General features: G+C 34.7%; 1 protein-coding gene across 1 annotated transcript in view; it reads left to right on the top strand.

Annotated features, from left to right (window-relative positions):
• Positions 1–13667, top strand: part of LIN28B (lin-28 homolog B) — a 126143-nt gene that overhangs the window by 72609 nt on the left and 39867 nt on the right. The gene's annotated exons all lie outside the window — the stretch shown is intronic.

Below are 13667 nucleotides of genomic sequence, written 5' to 3'. Positions count from 1 at the left end.
AGCCAGGACCACAGGCACCCGCCACCACGCTCGGCTAATTTTTTTGTGTTTTTTTAGTGGAGACTGGGTTTCACCATATTAGCCAGGATGGTCTCGATCTCCTGACCTCGTAATCCACCCACCTCAGCCTCCCAAAGTGAAAATTGACTTTTTTCTTTTGGCATTCAGTTAGATGAATTTTAACACACATATACATCCCTGTAGTCAGTACCATAATCCAAATTCAGAAGGTTTATTGCCCCAAAAAAACTCCCTCTAATCTATAATGGTTACCCCTTCCCCACGTATAACCCCTGGCAGCCACTGACCTATTCTTTCACTGTAGTTTTGTGTTTTTGTGAATGACATGTAAGTGGAGTCATACAGTGTGTAACCTTTTGAAATTGCATTTTTTCACTCAGCATAATATCTTTGAAATTCATCCAAGCTGTTGAGTGTATCAGTAGTTCACTTTTTTGCTGAATAGTATTCCATTTTATAGCTATAACACTATTTACTTATTCATCTATTGAAGGACATTTGAATGGTGTCCAGTTGTGACCATTTTGAATAGAACAGCCATAAACATTTATGCACAGGTGTGTGAAGATTTGTTTTCAGTTTTGGAGTGGGATTGCTGCATAATAAGGTCATATATGTATGTTTAACTTTATAAAAAACTGCCAAATTGTTTTCCAGAATAATTATTTTCTTTTGCATTCCCACCACCGGTATGTGAGAGTTCCAGCTGCCTGCCATCTTTGCTAGCATTTGGTATTGCCAGTTTTTAAAAATCTTGGCCCCATGTGGTGGCTCATGCCTTTAACACCAGCACTTTGGGAGGCCAAGGCCAGTGAATTGCTTGAACCCAGAAGTTTGAACCCAGCCTGGGCAACATGGAGAAACCCTGTCACTGTAAAAAGTAAAAAAATTAGCTGGGTATGGTGGTGCACCCCTGTAGTCCCAGCTACTTGTACTGAGATGGGAGGATCACTTGAGCCTGAGAGGTCAAAGATGCAGTGGGCCATGATCAGGCTACTGCACTCTAGCCAGGGTGAAAGCAAGACCCTGTCTCAAAAAAAAAAAAAAAAAAAAAAATTTTTAAAACATTCTGTTAGGCGTGTGGTGATACCTCATCATGGTTTTAATTTTCATTTCCCTGATAGCTACTGATATTAAGCATCTTATATTTATTTTTGTGTCATCCTCATATACTCTCTGACAAACTGTTTCTTCATATCTTTTGCCCATTTTTTGGTGGGTTGTGTGTTCTCTTATTGTACTTTAAGAACTCTTTGTATATATTGTGGATACAAAGTTTTTTGCCAGATACATGATTTGCAGATGTTTTCTCCCCATCTGTGGCTTGTCGTTTCAATCTCTTAAATATCTTTTATAGAACAAAAGTTTTTGAAGACGATTTATCAATCTTTACATTTTCTGTTTACATCAATGATCCATTTAGAGTTAGTTTTTATATAAAGTGTAAGGCCTAGGTAGAGGTTCATTTCTGCCATGTGTAATATGAATTGTTCACACATCATTTATTGAAAAGAATATCCTTTTTCTTGAAATATTTTTAGATTAGAAAGTTTAGTTTCTGTCATTTTTGGTTAAAAATTGAAATTTTGAAGTTTTGATTACATGGAATTAATATGTTTAACAAATTCCAAATATGATTTCATCATTTGAGAAATTATTTGTTCAATTCTAATATTTGTATATAAGGTAGAATCATGTTTTGTGAAGACTTACTCCCTGTGGCAAAAAAAATGTAAAATAACTTTGAAGATTCCACTTTAATTATTAGTAGACTGTTTATAAAAGGAAATGGGATTATTTTATTCTCTCTTAAAATTCTGCTCAATTTAGTGTCCACTTACTACTGTCTAGTTACTCAAGGTAGTAAATATTGTGTTATTTTAAATCCTCCACATTTGAAAAGTTGTCTTAACATTTCAAATGAAATAATTTAAGATTTATTTTTTCTATTTAGTTTTTCTTATGTTCATTACAAAAAGAGTAAAGAAACTTAACAACTCTATACAGCTCTCTTTATAATAAAGTGAAGATTGTTAATAAAAAATTAAGAAACATTATATTTCTTCTATAAAACTAGCCTATACTTGGGACCTTTTGTTCTCTTTACAAACACAATTTACTATGAAGAAAAAGAAGTGAGTGACTTCCAACATAATGAAATTGTGGGTGAGAGTGGTAGAATTATTTTCTTTGCCACAGTTGATTTCTATTATTTATATGAAATAATCATGTCAGCCTGTAGTACAGAATTAAGTATATAATTTTAGTTTATATTAACAGATATGTTAAATATGTAAAAAGGATTTAGACTAAAATGACTGGTCTGGAAATCTTTTTTATATATAGTTTAAATGTTTATACTCCTTAATACTTGGTGAATAAAAATGTGTATAGTTTTAAAGAACACAAAGTGCATGGATATGTAGTGTGTATATTGGGTGTATACATATAGCTTTATTTTTTAACTGTTTATGGTTTCTTTTTTTACCTCCTTTTTTAATTCCAATTTTTTTAGTGTAGTGACTGTCTTTTGTGTTCTTCTTAACCTTCTATATATTTTGAACCAACCACATATTCCAAGAAGTGTTATTGATAATAATGTTGACTTGAGTTTTAAAAATAACTTAGAAAATAATACAAACATTCTACTGCTTTTATTTCATTTTGTTCAATATTTAGTTTTTATAACTACATTAGTATGAGTAAGCTTTTTGATTTTCTACATGAGTTAAAGTAGTAATATATTTTGTTTAGAAAGAAGGCTAATAGACTGTTAAAAGAAAAAGATGTTTGATGTTACTACGTTTGGCTTGGAAGCATGGAGAATTTCTTTACTTTGATCATATTAGAAGAATTCATTAATTTATCATTTTTAAGATGCTCCTTATTTAGATTTAAAAATTGATTGTGAAATTTAACATTCCTTGTAATCAGTACTAAAATGGTACATCATGGTGTATTTATCATTTATGATCAGAAAGACCAAGGTGAACAGAAACAGAAACCAATTATGTCTAATTCATTCTTAGCTCACGAGTTAACTTGCCTTTTTTTAAAAAAAAGTGGAGATGTGTGGTAGTAAAGTTATTTTTGCAGAGCCATAATTTTGTGGCCTTAAATTCTTTAAATTTGCAAGAAAGTTTTAGTAGCCATGAAGTTTTTGTTTTGGGGATTAAGAAAATCAGTATAGGCTTCCTTATTGAGGTGCTGTAAATTCACATTTGTTTATTAAACAGAAAAATATTTATTTATTGTCCTCATTCAGTTTTAGGGCAAATAAGCTGAAAACTAACTGGTGGTAATTCTGCCCCACTCCCACCCACCTCTACAGCAATATAACCTCTTCCACTCATTATCTCAGTGGTATAATTTGACATTTTTCCAGGTACTTTATGCTTGGGAAATCTAGTATTATATTTTTGAAATCTCCATAGCATTCCTGAAAACAGAAAAAAACCCATGTTTAGGTTTATGGTGTCATTTTATTAAAGAATATCTGTTTTACTTTAAAAATTATGTCAGTGATTTTACTTTTTATATGTATTATATCCCAGATTCTGTTCCCAAAATAAAAATAAAAATGCTTTTTAGATGATAGAGATGTTTGAAATGTAGATCAACAAATTCCAATAAATAACTGTTTCACCCTGGTACTTGTGTGATTAGATTTAGGAATTTGCTGTTTAGTAGGTTCCTATTGTGGCAGAGAAATCTTTCAGGCATGAATTGATAGTCCAGATCCTTTGAGGTCTGTCTATTCTGACCTATGACCCCTATTCTTACAAGGTCAACATCTGAGGGCAGGAGATTAAGGCAGTTTAAAGACTGGAATGGCAAATGGAATGGAAAAATTAGCCAGCACATTTTGGGTGCAAAACATCAAAGTCATCAAACAGTTTGCTTATTTTAAACCTGGCTTATGGTTATAACAAGCTAATTTTATTGTGTTTGTTGGAATCAGAAAAGTTTAATAACTATAATTTACTTCAAGGTACTATTTATATAGTAATAAATTTTAGCTGCATAATACAAATTAAGTTCACATAGCTTACCTTCAAAATATCGGGAAATGTGAAAATAGTTTGTCACAATATCAGTGCATTTTAGTCTTGTGTGTGTTTGTATACTTAATTTAAATTTAAATGGGGAAAATATTTCAGCTTTTAGTATGAAATATTTAATTTATCAACACTGTTGCATAAAATATATACATATGGTAATATGAAGTGACTGAGGATTTAGTTGTAATTATACAATGTTGACTTTTGGGAAAAAAGTAGTTTTAAAAGATGGAGGTAGAAAGTCAAAGAAGGTAAATTGATTAGGCAGAGACAATTCATTCATTTTTCTCCTTTGCCTTTTTGAGACTGCTCTTTTAAATTTTGTCTTTCCCCTTTAAAATGTTCCTTATGTCTTTTAGTTGTGTGCCTTTTTTCATTGTAATTCCGAACTATAGATCAGTAGATATCCCTTCTTAGTTTCTCTATTTTGATTCTCGTAAGAAATTCCCCACAACTCTTTATTTTACATTTGTTTGTATCCTGGATAGCTGTGAATTTGCATCTTGTACTTACTACTAATGACTGGCAAAGGCTCGAGTTGAATAACTGAACTATTGCATCCAAATTTTCAGTTATCCATATGGTGACTAAGGAAATTAGTAAAACCGATAGAATACCCAAGTCTTCTTAATTCTTCTGTATTTTTAATTCTATCCCAAGTTTCTTTATTATAGCCTAATTTTAGGATGGTTATCCAAGTCCTTTCTTCTTGTGATTATTTGGCCAGGGATCTCTTAATGAGGCAATTATAGTTGTTTCCTTCATTCACATTATCTTAGCAGATGCTCTCCCTGCTGTGACCTCTGTTCAGACCGGGCAGACAATGTGCCATTCTCATCACCCTCTGCCAGACATTGTGTGGAGCTGAGCTTCATTTGGCGCTGCATAGGTCTCCCAAGATGCTTTATTGGAATGGTCAGAAGCCAAGTGGCAAATAATCAGAATTTTAGGTTGATTTTCTGATTGCTGTTGTAGTCTCAGCATAATAAATAATAAAATAATGCCTACAGAAGAAAAGTTCCAGAAGCAAGTCTAATAATACTTCAAGTAGAAATTATGGATCTAAGAAGTAACTTAGCTTTCTTCCTTTAGACTGTGGCCTTGGTGAAGTCAGATTATTTATTTATTGTATGATTTCAGTACAAGGGTATTGTGATAATTTGGTAGTACTTTAGAAATTTGATATCCGTTCTAAAAAGGAAATTAATTTAGCCTCTAATATTAAGTATGTAGATGTTTAAATAAACATTATGACATTGTTCAGAGTATCACTTGTGAATTTTAATGTCACTTAAATTTTAAAAATTATGCTTAAATATCTTAAATTTAAACATAAGTTATCATGATTTATATCTGCTAACTATGACATCCAATCTGTTCCTGTGTGAACAGAATAAGAGCTGATCAAGATGAAGACTGATCAACAGAAAATGTTGTTACTTGCACTGCTGAATCATTCCACTAAAATACTAGTTCTGCATCCCAAACCCAAGTAACAATCTAGGGGAATCACAAAGTTTTCAGCAGTCTCCAGCTAGACTTTTAAAATTCTACATAATGAGGATATGCAAGTCAGATTCTGGTCTGATAAATTTGAAGAGCTTATGTAAAGATTCTTCCAAATTCACATTGGAATTTAAATTTTTGAAATTTGGTTAAAATAACAGATTAAGAGCTACAACTTTTCTCTCCTTCCCTCCCCTCCCCTTTTTTCCCCTCCCCTTTTTTCCCCTCCCCTCCACTTCTCACCCCTCCTCTCCCCTTCTCTCCCCTCCCCTCCCCTTCTCTCCCCTCCCCTCTCTTTTCTTTTTTTTTGAGACAGGGTCTCACTCTGTTACCCAGGCTGGAGTGCGGTGGTGCAATCTCAGCTCACTGCAACCTCCACCTCTCAAGTTCAAGTGATCCTTTCACCTCAGCCTCCCAAGTAGCTGGGGCTACACATGTATACCACCATGCCCTAATGTTTTAATCTTTTTTTAGAGACTGGGTTTTGCCATGTTGCCCAGGCTAGTCTCAAACTCCTGACCCCAAGTGATAACGCCTGCCTCGGCCTCCCAAAGTGCTGGGATTACAGATGTGAGCTACTGTGCCCCACCAAGAGCTGTTTTCATAAAGAGATGTTTCTTTTTGTTGGAATAATAGGGTTACCTTATTTATATTAAATTCATATATATATATAAATGGTCCTGGGAAAATTGTCTATCTGTAGAGAAAGAGTAAGATTGGACCCCTACCTTATACCATTTTTAAAGACATAAGGCAAAACTTTACAGTATTAGAAGGAAATACAGGAGAATATATTCCTGTGATCTTAGGTTTGGGAAAGATCTTTTTAAAAGAAGGTACAAACAGTACAAACCATAAGGGATAAGATTAATAAAACTGGCTGCTCTAAAATTTAATCTACCAGGCAAAAGTTTCAGTCAGACAGATAAAACCACTCAAAGTATCTATAGAAATTAGGGATGTATGCGTTATACATAATGTGGGAGTTGCAGGGGAATGGAAGAGTCAGTGGATTAGAGAAATAGTCATTAACCAGTCTTCAGAAGCACTGTGCTGGGGATACAAATCAGAGCTTGCAGGGAATTCCAAAAGCCAGGCACATCTGATTATGAAAAGGGAACTGGAAGAGGGAGTCTCTGGAGAGGCCTATGGAAGCTGCTGCCACCGAGTGGACCAGTGGCAGGCTGCTGTTGGTCAGCAGGGCCAACAGTTGGGAAGACATGCTGAGCACAGGGCACCAGAGAGAACAGCTGGGACCTGCTGGGCAGGTCTGTGTCTGTTACGAAGTCTGGCCAGGTCCAAGAATAATGACTTCTTCACTTCCAAATCTTGTACAAGTTTCTCTTTTGGTTGACTCTACCTCAGAACCATCCAGAGAAGGAGATTCTCTGAAATACAGGTGCTAACCGTAACCAAACTGATATTAAACAATCTAGCATCAGTAATATAAATAAACTTAGATAGAGTGGGAAAAGATATTTGCAATGCCTGTAATTGATAAAGAATTAATGTCCAAAAGTACTGCATATCAAAAAGAAAAAAACAAAGCCTGATAGAAATGAACAAGTAAACAGTAATTCATAAAGAAAAGTATTCACTGAAAAAATGTGTGGCATTGCTAACCTAATGAGACATCATTTCACTCACGTTGAACTAGCAGAAATTTCAAAGTCTGACAATACCAGCATTGTGAAGAATGTTCCACAATACTGATGGGATTCTTGACACTACCACTTCTAGAGCAATTTGGCAATATCTGGTGGAAGATTGTTCATATCATTTTACTCCACTTCTGGGTAGACTTTTCCATGGCAGTGTTTTTCAAACTGTGGGTTGGGACCCACTGGTGGCTTTGAGATCTATTTGATGGGTTATGACCAAAGTTATTAATTTTAAAAAATGAGATAGAATAAAAATCATCAGCGTACATTGCATGTAGTAAGAGTAACTTGTTTCATAAACTTATGAGTTGTGGTGTGTGTGTTTGTGTGAGTACTGAATCAAGATTCAAAATGTTTTCTCAATGTGGGTCATGGTCATTTTCACACAAAGAATTATCCAAAAATGTTACTTATAGCATTGTTTGTAGTAACAAAAAACTAGAAACAACCTAAATGTCTGTAAATGAGAATTTTTAAATTATAGTGTATTCTTAGGATGATATGGCAGTTAAAGTGAACATATTAGAGCTATATCTCAAGGATAACTCGTTTTTTAAAAACCCCACTGTATTGTTGAATAAAAATGTAGGTTGCACACAGTATGTGAAATATTACTCCATCTATATTTTTTAAAACCATCAAATGATATTGTGTATTATGTATGGATACTTACATGTGTGGCAAAATGTGAAAACATGATAAACCCCAAATTCATGCTAGTACTTAAGAGGCAGAGAAGAGAATGGGATTATGGGAGTATACAGATTATATTTAACCATTTGTTCAAGTTATTTTGAATCCTTCAGTAGGATATTCATATACAATAGATTCCATACCTTATTATATTTATTTTTAGGTATTGTAGTTTTTGATGCTATTTTGAATGAATTTTTTTTCTTCAGTTTTAAATGGTTCTTGCCTACTGTAGAGAAAAGCTGTGTAAAGATTTAGGGGAAAGTTTTGTCTCTTCTGCAAGAGTTATACCTATTATTTTCTTAGGAATACACTCAAACTTCCTAAGCAGTGTTGAATGATGCTGATGACAGCAAGCATTCTGTCTTCCAATTTAATGAAAATGGCTTTAGTATTTCAAGTTTAGTTTGATGTTTGCTATTGTTTTTCAGTAAATAATCATGTTTAAATTGCTTTCTTTTTCTTCTCGTTTACTCAGTTTTTACCATGGATGGCTGCTAAATTATTATATCAAAAATGTTTTCAGCATCTCTTGACATAATTTATGTAATTTTCTAGTATATTGATAAAGTGAGTTACATCTCTAGATTTTATGAAGTTAAAGCATTCTTACATTTCTGTGGGGGAGTGAGACCCTTTTTAGTCATTTGATTATTCAGTTTCATAATATTTATCAGTCATACATGAACTAGGACTTTTTGTGTACTTTCCTTTTCAAGTTTTAGTAAGTTTATTAAGATTATTCGAGTCTCATGAATTAGTGAGTTTTCTGTCTCTGTGTTGCTATATAGGTTAACATAATAAGAATTTAAGTAGTAGTCTCCTCTTAAGTGATAAATAATAGATTTCTTTCATGGGAAAAACATCACAACTTGTGTTTATATTTATTTACTTTATACCTTTTATTTTTATGTTTTGTAATGTATACTAGTTTGTACCTGATATATAAATACACACAAATATACATATAACGGGGTAGGTGTTCAAAAAAAATTCTTACTAATAAGTGTGCATGATCAAAATAATTTAAAGCCCACAACTTTAAAAGGTAATAGAACTAAGCTATAAACACCAAAGCCCTTCACATTTTGTAGTTAAAAAAATTGTCTAGCGGTTTCTCATATCAGAGTTTTCTGTTTCCTTTTAGATAAGATTTAGTATATTTTACTAAGAAATTATTTACTTCCATTGGATTTTCTAATTTGTGCCTACCTTTGAAATAAGATTTTCTTATTTAAATTTCCTCCTTATATGCAATTGGGATTTTTTTTTTTTTTTTTTTTTTTTTTGGAGACAGGTTCTCACTCTGGTTGCCCAGGCTGGAGCACAGTGGTGGAATCTTGGCTCACTGCAGCCTCGATCTCCTGGGCTCAGGTGATTCTCCCACCTCAGCTTCCTGAACAGTTTCGATTACAGGCACACACCAACACAACCAATAATTTTTTTTTTTTTTTTTAGTAGATACAGAGTTTCACCATGTTGCCCAGGCTGTTCTTGAACTCCTGGGCTCAAGTAATCCTCCCACCTCAGCGTCCTAGAGTGCTGGGATTACTGGTGTGAGCCACCACACCTGGCCTACAATTGGATTTTAATAATTCCTAACGTTTTATATTTTTATTTTTTTCTCATTTAGGCATCTCATGAGTTTACCTTTTCAAATAATTACCTTTTATCTACAATTTTGCCTGTTTTTTGTTTCTTTCAGATCTCACTTGTATAATGTCTTCTTTGTTAATTTTGTTTTTTTTTTCTATTTTCATAAGTTGGATGCTTAATTTATCTTCAATCTTTATTTTTATAGGTAATAAGGATTTCAGACCATAAATATTCTTTTAGGAAAAACTTAATTGTTTTGCACAGGTTTCAGTATGAAGTTCTAGGTGTTTTTGTTATTTTCTAGATAATTTGATATTTAGTTTTGATTTTCACTATGCTGGCTACTCTGAAATCCAGTGCTGTTAAAGGGTTGTTGTTTATCATCTAACTGGAGGTATATTGGTCATAAGTCTTTCAGGTGCAAGTTACGCAAATGAACTCACTGTGGCTGAAGGTAGTTGTTCTCAGTGTCATTTTTGGACCAGCATTAGCATCACATGGGATCTTGTTTAAAATGCACACTCCAAGGCCTGACCCTAGACTTAACCTGGGGTGTTGAGCTCAGCTATTGTGTTTTTTTTTTCTTCTTTTTTCCATCAAACCTCTGGATAATTTTGATATACTCTAAGTTTGAGATCCCTTGGCTTGGGGATCTTGGGAGGGTGATGTGGGAAGAAATTTGTTGAATCACATAGTTTATAATTCCAGGAATTAAAATAGTTCAGATACATCTGGATTTGAGTGCTCAATCCTACTGCCAAGAGGGATAGAATTCCCAGCAATTCTTACAGAAGTTCAGAATTAATTTTGTTGATCTAGCCTAGAATGTGATAATCTGATTTGCTAGACATGAATCATTTGCCCGCTCTATGCTGGGGAGTCAGGTGAACTCCCACCCCCATCTAAACTACAAGGATTAAAAGTAGGGGAAAAAGGATTCTCCAGAAGAAAAAGTGCCATTGTGAATAAAGGCACTGAATGGGGGGGGGGGGGGGTAGGCAAAAATAACTGATACATGTAAAATAGCACTGGATTACAGAATAGCCAGTCTGTAAACTGTTACTGGTTTTCAAGAAGACAATGAGCTTGTACTATAATCTAAGTTAATATACCACTTCCTTCACTGGAAGGCCTTGCTACAAAAACAGTGTCACCTGTACTAAATATTCCTTTCTTCATGTGTTTAGAATTCTCCTGTGTTATTTGTTTATATGTTTCTTTATTTTTTTCCTTTTCTCCTGAAAATCTGGTTATACAGCTATTAGTGCTCCTAAAGTTTCATGTCTTTTCTCAGCATTTTCATCTATTGTCTTGCTTTCTTTTGTAAGATCATTATTTTGAACATTAATTGAGTTCTTCTAGAACATCGACTGACTTCTCAGATGTGACTGTCTTCTTTCACTGTTTTGTTTTCTATTTAGTTTCAAAATTTGAGATCATGTTTTTAGTTCCAAAGAGCCTTCTTTTCTGTCCTAAACTGGTTTATGTTAAAAATTCTCTTCAGATGTCAGTGGGAGCCAGGTTTTCTAAAAATGCAGTTCTCTCCCTCAGGTTACTTTGTCCCTATGAAATACTGGAGTTTTTCTCCCCTCTCATTGTGGTTTTTCTTCCCTTAACATGAGTACAGAGGCGACTTTTAGCCTCTTTTAAAACAGAGACAAACCTCTGATTTATGGAAGTGGTTTGTGATTTCTGCTCTTGTGAGCTGACAGTAAGCAAACTATCAAAGCCCAGCCCTTCTGCTATGGGAGATGGGGGCTGAAGGATGGATAACCAAGGAAAGAACCTCTGAACTGTCCTCTGCTCACTGGAAGAATATATTCCATTTGCCAAAGGAACAAAAGAGTGAAAATACCTAGGAATAAAACTTAATGAGAGAGACACAGAATCTAAATGAAGAAAACCTGAAACTGGCCAGGTGTGATGGCTCACGCCTATGATCCCAGCACTTTGGGAGGCTGAGGCAGGTGGATCCCTTGAGGTCAGGAGTTCGAGACCAGCCTGGCAAACATGGTGAAACCACATCTTTACTAAAATTACAAAAATTAGCCAGGCATGGTGGCGCACGCCTGTAGTCCCAGCTACTCGAGAGCACTCTGTCTCGAAAAAAAAAAACAAAAAACTAAAACTATACAGAGTTAGTAAAAAAGAAAACATGAGTAAAACTAAGCTCAGTATGAAGCCTACCCTGGGATATGTTTGTCTGTGTGTGTGTATATACTATTAAAAATGAAATCTTTCCTCCTCTTATTTTTATAAACTTAATAAGGTTGATAATTTTTAACCAGTTACTTTAAAAACTTCTTTTGTTGATTTTTTTGTTTTTTGTTTTTTAGAGACAGGGTCTCACTCTGTCACCCAAGCTGGAGTGCAGTGGCAGGACCTCAGCTTACTGCAGTCTCCCCTCCTGGGTTCAAGCAATTATCCTGCCTGAGCCACTTATGTAGCTGGGATTACAGGTGTGCACCACCATGCCCTGCTAATTTTTGTATTTTTAGTAGAGATGGGGTTTCACCATGCTGCCTAGGCTAGTCTCAAACTCCTGAGTTCGAGCGATCTGCCCTCCTCAGCCTCCCAAAGTGCTGGGATTACAGCCTCCCGAAGTGTTGCACCTGGCTCTTTTGTTGATTTTTAATAGTTTTTCAATATATTCATGGTTTTCAAGGTATGACACATTTTTACCCACAAATAATAATAACTGTATCCTCTATGATACTTTGTGGTATATCCATTTTATTGTTTTTCCATTTTGTTTCCGCCTTTGTGTTTTACCTATTCAGTGATCAAATAATTACATTTTTCCTGTTTTCCTTGTATTAATTTTTAAATCCATCAAAAATTTTATTTGTTACTTTATATAAAGATTAAGAAGCTCTGTTCTGAATTCCCCCTTACTCAGCATCTCTTGTTGAACTCTGTTGATTAGTGAAAGTTCTTCTGTTATTTGATGATTGCTTCCTTGTGTTACTGCTAATATGTATGTTTCAGGGCTCTCTACTTTTACAGCTTGTCCTACTCTTTCTTCCACTAGTTTTAATTTCTGTATTTTTGTAATACTTTTTAATTCCTCAAGAAGTAAATCTCCCTTTATTACTGTTCTGAGATATTATTATAGCTATTTTCATTTATTTTTAAAGATGAACTTCAAAATCACTTTCTTCCCATTATTATCAACTCTCATTGGTATTTTGATAGGAATTCAAATTGTTTTATTCATGAAATACTTGTGGTACAGGAATCCCAGTTTTGCAGTTTGTAAATCCAAAGTATAGTACTACAAATAGAAATTTCAGTTCCCACAGTGAAGATATAAGTCTAATGATAGCTGATAAACTATTTCATATGACTTGATCTAATTTTTTTCATGGTCTAAAAATTGGTTTAATATGGTCATTGGAAATTACTATTTTAGTTTTCAAAATATTTTCATTTCAGTAGTTTCAGGGGTACAAGTGGCTTTTGGTTACATGGTATAGTAGTGAAGCCTAACTTTAATGTACCTGTTGCCCGAATAGTGTACATTATACCCAATGGAAATGATCTTAATGGTAACATTTTAAAGTTGTATTTCTAGTCTTTGGAATTTTTGGATCAAGTGCAATGGCTCGCACATGTAATCTCAGCTACTTGGCAAGCTGAGATGGGTGGAACACTTGAGCCCAGGAGTTCGAGACCAGCTCAGGCAATGTAGTGTGACCCTATCTCTTTTTTGTTGTTGTTGTTGTTGTTTGTTTGTTTGTTTTTGAGACAGAGTCTCGCTCTGTCACCCAGGCTGGAGTGCAGTGGCGCGATCTCGGCTCACTGCAAGCTCCGCCTCCCAGGTTCATACCATTCTCCTGCCTCAGTCTCCCGAGTAGCTGGGACTACAGGTGCCCACTACCACGCCCAGCTAATCTTTTGTATTTTTAGTAGAGATGGGGTTTCACCATGTTAACCAGGATGGTTTCGATCTCCTGACCTCTGATATGCCTGTGTTGGCCTCCCAAAGTGCTGGGATTACCGGTGTGAGCCACCGCACCTGGTCGATCCTATCTCTTAAAAAAAATGCATATGACATTTATAGCTACAAGTATATGTGCTATGAATAGTCTAACGCTATTAACTGTTAGGAGCAGTAATAGAAGAAGCA

This window comes from Piliocolobus tephrosceles, chromosome 5 (assembly GCF_002776525.5).
Source record: "Piliocolobus tephrosceles isolate RC106 chromosome 5, ASM277652v3, whole genome shotgun sequence".
Classification (NCBI taxonomy): Eukaryota; Metazoa; Chordata; class Mammalia; order Primates; family Cercopithecidae; genus Piliocolobus; species Piliocolobus tephrosceles.
Note: the sequence above shows the minus strand (reverse complement) of the source record. Positions and strands in the feature narration are given on the sequence as shown.